This window comes from Corapipo altera, unplaced genomic scaffold, assembly GCF_003945725.1.
Source record: "Corapipo altera isolate COAL_440 unplaced genomic scaffold, ASM394572v1 24, whole genome shotgun sequence".
NCBI lineage: Eukaryota > Metazoa > Chordata > Aves > Passeriformes > Pipridae > Corapipo > Corapipo altera.
The window spans coordinates 8,752,852-8,762,667 of NW_020884903.1; the positions used below are offsets into that span (position 1 = coordinate 8,752,852).

The window sequence follows — 9,816 nt, forward strand, 5'->3', positions numbered from 1 at the left end:
GAAACCACTTCTGGAGATAAGTTTTGTAATGACTTCAAAATATCTGGCCTCTGTAATTGTCGCTTTTCCAGAGCAAGAAAAATTCCTTTATATCTTTTACAGCTCTTCTTAAATGTTGCATGTGCCAATGACAGATATGTTTAAGCTACTTATATGCTTTTATCTATGTAGAACTTTACACCAAAGTAAAGCAAAACAACGTGGTTATTTCCATTTGGAGAAAGGGAAGGGGATGTATGACTGAGAACAGCTACACAACAACACTTGAGGTTATCAGCTTTCATTGAGAAGACAGAGACCAAGGTCATGTGTTCTGAGACGTCAGCGGTGAGCAAAGCATGTCTACCCCCTTTCCAGTATCCTGTGGCATGAGAGCTATGACAAGCCCTCACTTTACCAAAAATCACTGAGCAAATTTGAGCTGGCTTCCCGCTAAAATCTCCAAAGCTCAACAAAAGCCCTTCCCTTCCCTCCCCCTTTCAGCAAAGAAAGGAAAGGAAATTATAGAAACTCAGAGAAACTGAAACCAACCGGATTATATAAAATATATATATATATATTACAGATATACAACTAAGGTACTATGTACATATGAACACAGAAACCCCAAACTGCTCCCAAAAGCAAAAGAGAGGAAGGGAGAAGGGGAAAAAAAAAGACAAAAAAAAGCACAAAAAGGGATAGAACAAAACAGTTATGCACAATCGAAAAACTCGGAAACTAGCCAAATAAGGAACTAGCAAAAGAATATCTTACTACTCTCCTTGGGACAGTAGAAGTTGCGCTGGCTGACCGCCGTCACCCTCCACCTCCCAAGGTCTACAAGGCCTCACTAGGCCTCACTCCCCCACACAGCAGAACCAACAGCAGGGAACCTACACCTTCAGAGCCACCAGAAGGGAAGAGAGTGAAGGCCTCTCCTCCCTTCTTTATAACCCTGGCCTACGTAAAAACGATAGGGAATACTGGGTAATGTGGCCACTTCCTTGGTTACAAACTGGTCACCAAGGAAGGCCTAGACTAAAACTACCGCAATCACGATGTGCAGCTTCCTTATAGCTACAGTTAAACAAGGATTGTGTAAGATAATATCCAAGTACTTAAAGGAGGCCTGCAAGAAAGCTGGAGAGGGACTTTTTACAAGGACAGGTAGTGATAGGAGGAATAGATTTAGGCTGAAAAAAGGTAGGTTTAGATTAGATAGGAGGAATAAATTCTTTACTGTGAGGATGGTGAGGCACTGGTACAGGTTGCTAAGGGAAACTGTAGATGTCCCATGCCTGGAAATGTTCAAGGCCAGATTGGGCAGGGCTTTAGCAATCTGGTCTAGTGAAAGGTGTCCCTGGCCATGGCTGAGGGGGCAGAATGAGATGATCTTTAAGGTCCTTTCCAACCCAAACCATTTTGTTATTCTATGATAGTGGGCAGGCTTGCTTGTGGAAGAGCACCAATAATGATTTACTTAAGGCAGTGTCTCTCTGTGCACTATCCACACATAATAAACAAGTTTTAATTTTTTTTTCTCTCATTGGCTTTCTCTTTTTCTGTTTCTGAAAGACTTGATGGCATTTGATAGCTTACAGTATGCAGGACTTAAGATTTTATTTAAATCTACATCAATACTGTATTTTCAGGCCAGGTTTAAGTCCATAATTGTATCAAAACCTGCTTCCCATCCACTCTGTCCAGTTCCTAGTATTTAAGGACTTGGCTGCACACTGGATTTTAGTCCTAGAAACACAATAGTAAGAGCAAATTCAGCAGATGATGCTGGGCACTGGAAGACAGTGCTGCCGCTCTGGTAAGTCATAGCTGGGCATCAGGGATTTCACCTTTCAGGATCAATCTCAAGAAAACAAAAACTCAACAAACTAGTGCCCCAAAAAACAATATATAAATATGTAAATAATTTCTGTCCAAAAACAGACTGAAAAATCAGAATAACCAAAAGTGATGTATCATTGTCAATTTTTTTAAGGAAATAATTCTTGATATGTCAGAAATTATGAACTCACTGCAAATAATCACAAGTTGGTAGCTTGTGTTTACACAGTATACTCATTACTGGTTTTTAAGTGTAATGTAACTTACTTACGTGTAACTTAAGAACAAACAGTAAAGGCTATAAATAACATACAAACATTACTTCCCTGTTATATTTAGGCTGAAGAATAGCCACTATATTTCCACGCCATTATTTTTTTACCACATATGGGTTCGAATTTATATGAAAATTCATGCAAATATCAATTTTTAAATCTGAAAATGTCGTGTCCCTTTTTTCTCCATTTTGCACCTTTTCCACCTGAAACACAATTGCTGCTAGTCATATCTCTCCTGTCCAGCTACTTCGTTCTGACAGTTTGCATCATCCTTCTTTTATAGATTTTCACCAGCTATAATCAGGGGAATTGCCTCAGAATGCCATAAATATTCTTTACTAGTATCCCATGGCTTCTTATGGGGGAAAAAAATCCAAGGTAAATTATGTTGTTATGCTCTCATTTTATAAAAGTGAGCAGAGAAATGCACAATTGAATTCCAATTCATCTTAAAGCCTAAACAAAGTCTTTTTGACTCATGATGACACCTTTAATCAATACTTTCCTCAGCAATCAACATAAAATATAAACTGGATAACTACAGTGTCAGTATGCAAGAAGGAGGCTGCCTGAAGAGGAACAATAGGCTTGTATCAAAAGTCATACAAAGATTTACAGGATATGGCCTAAGTTCAGATTCAGCTAATCAGTTCATCACATGCTGAACATTAGGAAAGAAAGTTTCACTAAACTAGAAAAAAAGCTTAAAAGCTAACTGAGTGGATCTGGGCTCACATTTGACTTCTTCAAACACTCTTGGAGCTCCTTGGGGTCCTTGGGAGATGTCTTATATTTATCCATCTATCCATCCCTCTATCTTATAGCTGGCATACCTTCAACCCTTAAACCATGAAGACTGAATCATCATACTCTGTGACTGATCCTGTATGAGATATACCTCCCTTCCTATGTGTGCTCCCACACACTGTTCTTGAGTAAAAGTAACATGCTCTCCAACCTCTTTTCACTGCATCACCCTACAAATATAAACAGGCCACTGGGAAAAAAATGTATGTCACTGAGGTTGGAGAGTTAGTGTTGGTGTTTGGAGCAGCAGAAACATTTTGAGGACCATTTGCATATAACTATCTTAGTTTGTGAAGAGTTTCTGTGAGTGTAGTAGGTTTCAACATTTCTACATTTTTAATAGTAAAAAGGCCATCCAGTACCATGGGAAATAAAGAATACTTACGAGACTCTGGAAGATTTCTTGAATTTTTCTTTAATTGATTCATCTATTTTACTCTTAAACTTTTACTGTTTCTCATCCCATTTGTAACACACTTTAAACAAATACATATATATATATCTTTATCGCTACATATGTTTATGTCTATCTTACAAGCAGCCTGCAACATAGGTTAAAACTCATTGTCATGGTTCTCTGAATCTGGATATACCTAGTGGTCCACACAGCTAATAGATTAGACCCTGTTTTGGGAACTCCATGCTCCTATACAGAAAAAAAGTCATTAGGCAGATGATCATGCAACCTTGGGGAACTTCATGACAAACACAATGGTGTATTATGGAGGTTTCATTCTCCTGTCAGTGGGATAAAATCCCATAGTATTGTACTGATATTTATGTTCAGTTGTAAGATAATGAAGATCAAGTTCCGTGCAGAAGAGCAAAGCATTAGGCTTTTTATACAAATTATTGTAGGTGATAATATTTACATTCAGATCCTCCACAAGACAAAATTCCTTTCAAATTTTTTCAGTATCTTTCAAGTGGACAGAACATGAAAGGCTTGGTCTTTCTGATTTTCAAGTAATTTAGATTCCAGAATAGTTTGAATGTAGAAGGGAAGAGGCTGAGTTGAAAAAAAAAAAAAAAGCAAACAGAAAAACAAACAAAATAGGTTTTGGTCATGCACAACTCTAGAAATAGAGTCTTCTGAAAGCTGGTTATGCACTGAAACTCATTCAGTAGTTCATATTTTTTTGTGTTGTTAGAAAGAATATTAACTCATAAGGCTACAGACAATTTATACAAATGTTAAACACATCTTTTATACAATCACTTGAAATTTTCACGTGGAATGAAATTGAGTCTCAGAACTTTTTAGAGGATTTTATGCCATTAAATAAAAATTTCCAAAAGGGACACCTGTGAATAAGCTTTTCTACACCAAAACCTATTAAATTTACCTTTCTCTTTCAGAAAATTGGTCCAATTCACTGAAGCAGAAGCATACTTCACTCCATATAAGCCAGTTTAGCCCTGGATCACACTGAAGTCTCTAGCCCTCCTTTGCAGATGGACAGCGTCACATACACGATGAAATAACTAACATATAAAAAAGTCAATTGGATAAGTCATACATAAATTCAAGCCCTGCTCAGAGTATTAAAGTCATCCCTTACTATAATAATAACATTTCAAAAAATGAAAAACTCCAGCGGTTTGGAGTTGAAACATCTTTTCTTTTTAATTCTTCAGAAATTCTCCCAATCACCACACATTGTTACATATCTAACTATTAATTTTAACTTTAGGAAGTCATGATGGAGTCTAAAGATTAAAGATAATCAAAGTGCAAGCACTAATTTGTAATATGCAAATTCCACACTGGTTAATGTGGTTCTCTTCAGGATTTCTTTTACAAGTTACAAGTGACACAGACTATTTCTTGCTTTAGAGCATAACCTTAGTATTGTCATTCTCCCAGGATCTAATTGTTATTTCAGAGAAATGGGTGACTGGATATATCAAAAGACTGATCATGAAGTTTCAGTCAATTCTGATTATTGTTATCTTGGGGTTTAGGCTAGAGGACTTTAAAGGTCCCCTCCAACCCAAACCATTCTATGATTCTATGGTCTTCAAACCCATAGCTGACTCATGTAGAAAGACATTATTTTCACTTCTTGGTCTTCGGTTAGATTCTCTTAGGTAGTATTCAGGCTGGAGTCAGTCATCTTAAAATAGTCTTCTCTGTCTCTTTCCTGTGTAAAGTAGATATCTTTTCCCTCTGAAGAAGTTATTTTCCTAAAACAGATCAGATGAAGCAGAAAAGTATGGTCCCTTCTTCGGAGGAAAAGTTTACAATAAGGGATTATTGCATTTACTACTCAAATGCATTTCTGCAGACAAAATGAGTTAAAGATAAAAGAAAATTTTATCTTAAATTTGCATACTTTAGATGAGTAACCACATTGCAGAGAACTGCCTATTTCATTCCATTATATAATTTTGTATGTACATGCATGTCATACACAGTAAGTAGCTAGAATATCTGGGGTTCCCAATAATCAGAAGGAAAAAAAAGAGAAAGCAAAATGAACAATTATGATGACTGCTTGTTGCAATTTAGGACCAAACTGATGTTGTGGAAACTAAATAAACACAGATAACAAGTGTCATGGTTTGAGATACCCCAAAATCCAATTCCCTAGCTCCATCCCCCCTCCCACATCTCAACTCAATGTGAGATGGGTTTTTTCCAGACAAAACACACCAGACTCAGAATGGGGGAAAGGGAATATATTACAATGACTGTACAAATAAATACTATAACACATTATACACATGATCACAACTATCTCTACCATGACGTATAGTATTTACAATGGATCAGATCTCTTCTCCCCTCCAAATAAAAGTCCAGGAGGGAAAGAAGGACAGATCCCTTCCAGTCCCAAAGCAGGAATCTCTTCTAAGGCAGCAGGTCTCCTCATCTCATGCATGCAGCAGTAACTGGATTGTTGTAGCTGGATCTCTGTTCAATACACACAAGGGGGTCTCCAAGCCCCTCGGCTCTCCTTCGGTCCAAGCGAAGGCCTCACCTGTGGACTGCGAGCAGGGACAAGACTCGTGTCACCACAGGTATATCACGAAATGCAGGGGCATCTTCGTGAAAGTCCCTTCCTCAGGGGATTCAAATTCCCCTTTGGAGAGCTCCGTGCTCTGTCTCAAGGCAGCGGGGGGGGGCGCGAAGCCCTCCTCCACATTCCTCTCCGTCCCGGTCCAGCTTCCCAGGACGCTCTGAGCTTCTCAGCTCCTCTCTGCAAGTGCTGTAGCACTCCAAGGCTCTTTCAAGTAAGAGTCCATCATCTTCCTCCTTCCAGGAGGTCTCAAAGGAGTTTGGGGGGTCTGCTATCAGTTCTTACCCCCAGAACTCTGTAACTCTGCTGCGGGCTCTCTCTTTTCCTCGGCTCTCCTTCCAGGAGTCTTCTCTGCGGTGCTGCATGTTGTTCCTGCTGCTCCTCTGGTTCAGGTCTTATCAGTTGGCTCTTAGCCACAACCTCTGGACGCTGCCGCGCTTCTGCTCTGTCTCTGCTCACTCACAATGGAAAACATCTCCCAGCTCACAGTTACAGACACATAGTCCAGCTTAACACTGTTCCAAGTCTCTGTAGCCCCCAACTGGGGCTGGGGGGAGGGGGCAGAGGATCCCCCCAGAGGGCTCCTGCCCTCTCCTCATGGCTGCTACAACATGGCCACTTCACCTACCACCAAACTACAACTCTTCCCTTCCGGTCTGGTTGTGGTATGTTTACATTTCTGCAGGAGCGCCCATTGGACAGAACTTCAAAACTTCCAGGGGTTTCCACCCCTTGGGGGTTACCACTTTTCTTAGCCTCTGGGGGAAAACAAGATTCAAACCACTACAACAAGCTACTTAGTTAAGAGTTTTACAGTACTTAATACTATGGATTGTCTCTGTATTTGGTTTTGGTTAGTCTATACTTCTTGTATAAATGTGAGAGGACAGTAGTCAGAGAAAAATATTGATATACCATGAAATATTATATTTAGATTTAAGTTATCCCAATGATTTTGCCAGAACAGTAAAATCTGTAACTCACAGAAGCCCTTTATTTCCTAGGTGTTCAAACAAGAGAACACTACAGTTTGAGCATCAAGCCTTCCAGTGGCCTTCTTCAGGATATAGAATGATTGTCAAGTCAAGTGAACTAATTTGATTTTAAAATATAATTCCTGTCCTGCATCTGATGTTAGCAATTCTCTCACCTTCGTAAGGAGAATAGAATGGTAATGGAATTGTAAATAAGGTAAGGAAAACAATTTTTTTTTCAAATTCTCGTTAAGGTATGTTTTCTTACATTGTATTTACTCATTTTCTTTTATAAAAGATACATTTTATCATCAGTCTATGCTGGCCTTGGTATCAAGAGGTGTTCCCTTGTGAACAAAAAGAGCTGGTAACCTTAAAATAATAATTGAATTAAATGCTTGTGGAAGTACCAGCTGATGGCCTTAGGGTGGAAAAGATTATTCCTCTGTATACAATTCTACCAAGATTCAAGTACCAGCAGCATTTCCTGAAAACATCTTACGCTGAAGTCATTAGTCTGGCTTGAAGAGGTCAAAACTCCAGGGGTCAAACCAGTTTACTAACATCTGAATTTGAACACACTGGTCCCAAACAAATGAGGAACTAGGCCACTGAAATTAATCAAGTTAGACAAGGGAAATGGAAAGAAAGGTACTTAAATACACCCTAACTATTTTAACTTGGACATGTGAAAATTCAGTGTACTTGTACTGAAGTGGATTAAGCTGTGGTGTTTCTCACTAGCTGAGGAACTGACCAATGAATAAATAACTAGATTTACAAGAACAGCTTTTTTTTTTATTTGAAGCAAATTGAGTAACAGTCAAACTCTAAGGTGTGGATTAGCTACATAGTCTCATATTGATCAAATTTTTATCTGAAATCAATATGAACTATAGGCATTATCAGTTGTACTACAAGAACATAATAAAAATCTCTTATCAAAAAACCACAGTTCTGCTTTGGTTATATGCTGAAGCTTCTCAAAACACAGAGCAGGACATCCATGACTGATGTAACCATTACAAACTTTCTAAAGAAAGTTTAAGTTTCAAATTTTTATTTTCCCCGGTAAGACTTAGGATCTTCTGATCTCTGCACGCATATTTATTAATTTAAACAATTTGTAATTATTTCAGTCTAAAATAATATTATATTTCTTCCCCAAATATAAGATTACTATTTTAATACTTCCTCCCCCATAACTGCTGATTACCTAAAAAACACTTTGGTAGTCAAACAAATAGTTTGACTATAGAGTTTGAGGCAAGGCTCTTGTAAGACTATGAGTCAGAGGTTAATTTGGCCTTTTTTCCCCTCTTTTTTGACATCAGATGTTCTACCAGATTTGCCGACTCTAATACAGACATCCATGGAAACAACCCACTGTTCTAATCTCTTGCTTGGAGCTTTGATACCTTATATTTACTTCAAGTCTCATAAAAAGTAACTTAATCTTAGACTTTGGGGGAATAAAGTGCCTCAAGTAGTATGCCAAAGCTCAGTTTGGGTCTTCTCTGTTGTTTGGTTGTGTTTTTCTTTTTCCTCTGGACAATATACTTATGAAAACCAAAGTCTAAAATTCTCAGGTACAAATACACTTGGCATCTTTTTAAAATTTTAATAAAATATGTAGGGGCCTTTCTTTTTCTTTCTCAGTCCCTTATGACCAGTGAGTAACACAGTGACATTTCCTGATATCTAGTGAACAGTGTTTTGAAAGAACTAATGAAGAGCTTCTTATTAAAAGTATTTAAAACAGCTGTGTGAGTGACAGTCTTTAACAGTTTAATTTGGAAAGAAGACTAGGAAGTACATTATGTCTTCTGTACAGAAGTGGCTTATACACATAAACTGCTGTTAAAAATTAAGAAGTTATTTAGGTTTCTAGTACAGCTTAAGCAAGTTTCTTACTATAATTAAGAAGGTAGAAGAAATCTTTCCAAAGAAAGACAGGAACGTACAGAGACTCCTTTGATGAAAATTCATCTTTAAAACATTGTCCTTAAGAATTGTGCTACTAATAAAGATGATTCTCAGAAGCAGAAACTTCCTTTCTGTGGGTTGTAATAACATTTGAACTTCCTCATAATGTAATTCCAAATCTCATTAGACTATGATGACATTAAAAGTCCTTCAGAAGGTGGAAAAAAAAAAAGAGAGAAAAAACTCAACAATCTAGAACACAAACTAGAAATATGTTCTGAGATTCCCTGCACTCAAGAGCAGAAGCAATTAAATGCCTATTACATTTTTATTAAGAGTGTCTCACCAGCTACAAAACCGACATGTGCACATACTTATTCAATGAAAGGATGATTGAAAGTATGTTGAGTCAAACTCTAAAAATTTGTGTTGTGCGACTTCAGCGAGACTGAAGAGTGCCACATCATCAGAGAGTTAACGTGATTTGGTGTCAGGCTGACTTGTCTGGTTTGGCAACGCACTCTGTGATGTTCCCCAACAGTGGATCTTGGGGATTAGCTCATGTTGATACCTACATGAGAGACTGAGAAAGTTAACTTGGGCACATGCATGAGAAAAGCCTGCAAAAACGTTGACTGTAATGGAAAGAGTAGCTGTTCTCCTGTAGTCAGCAATGTATTCTTCTTTCACTTTCTGCAGCACTTCTGTAGCCATAAAACCTATATTAAATAACTTTTGGTATAACTTGCTAGTACCTTTGTACCAGATTTTAAAAAATTATGTTTACATTCTTCATTAAGAATTTCAACAGACAAGAGATTTTAACGAGGTAAAGAGTTCTCTATCTGTAAAAATGTACTGAGAAAGAGAAATAACACTTGATATAAGTAGAGCTGTTAAGGAACCTTAAATTGTTCCAGAAGGTGTGATACTGTGGCAAAGGAGATAAGGAAGAGAAAGACAAGATGGAGATAAGGGGTCTTT

General features: G+C 37.9%; 1 long non-coding RNA gene across 2 annotated transcripts; it reads left to right on the forward strand.

The window, feature by feature from the left end:
- Nucleotides 1–684: 684 nt before the first annotated feature.
- On the forward strand, nucleotides 685–8,555 carry LOC113950762. 2 transcript variants are annotated; one of them, XR_003528871.1, is made up of 4 exons: nucleotides 685–969; nucleotides 1,635–1,801; nucleotides 6,937–7,123; nucleotides 8,543–8,555. It is a non-coding gene; the product is annotated as an uncharacterized LOC113950762 (long non-coding RNA). The 2 variants fall into 2 exon arrangements; XR_003528872.1 differs by lacking the exon at nucleotides 1,635–1,801.
- The last annotated feature ends 1,261 nt before the right edge of the window (nucleotides 8,556–9,816 follow it).